This window comes from Poecilia latipinna, unplaced genomic scaffold, assembly GCF_001443285.1.
Source record: "Poecilia latipinna isolate Pla-1442-1.1 unplaced genomic scaffold, P_latipinna-1.0 Scaffold2151, whole genome shotgun sequence".
NCBI lineage: Eukaryota > Metazoa > Chordata > Actinopteri > Cyprinodontiformes > Poeciliidae > Poecilia > Poecilia latipinna.
Genome location: NW_015114767.1, coordinates 54,421 through 55,096, shown reverse-complemented (window position 1 = coordinate 55,096; position 676 = coordinate 54,421).

Below are 676 nucleotides of genomic sequence, written 5' to 3'. Positions count from 1 at the left end.
GATTCTTCTGGACGGATCTTTACTAAGTCCTAAGGACTGAAGCCTCACTGGGAGCCGTTCTTTGTTCTTGTGTACACTGCAGTAGCTAACACATACACACGTTTATTTAATCGCCGAATAAGTAAAAATTGAACGTATGAACACAGAGCATGCTCATTGATTGATTTCATCTCCTGTCATGGTGGCAAACATCGCAGTGGGAGGGAGGATGAGAACAGTCACGGTGCGCCTTCTGCTTGTTACGCCATTGGACAGTGTTCATAGTGTTGTTTACAGTTAATTGCTATGTTTCATGTTTAATGGTGCAGACAGTTGTGGTTTCTGACATGGGCAGTATGGGCAACTGCCCAGGGCGTTATTTCTTTTAGGGATGGCAGGAGACCTCTGTGGATTATGGCATAGAGATGAAAGCAAAACAGAATGAAGAAGAGTTTGAATTGATACTGGTTAAATTTATTTCACCTCTAAGTTTTTAATATCTAGGTGTTTTTATGGGAATGTGGATCTTTCAGATCAATTTGAGAAGCAATTTTGATAGGTGCACTTAATTTTATTGTCATGTAGCACGGGGTGCTGGTCTTGATTTGGTCTTGGGTTCGGTGATCTAGACTACAACTCTGCTACGTGGCTCCTTGGTTCCATGTCCTCCCTTGCCAGTTGGATTTATTTCAAAATA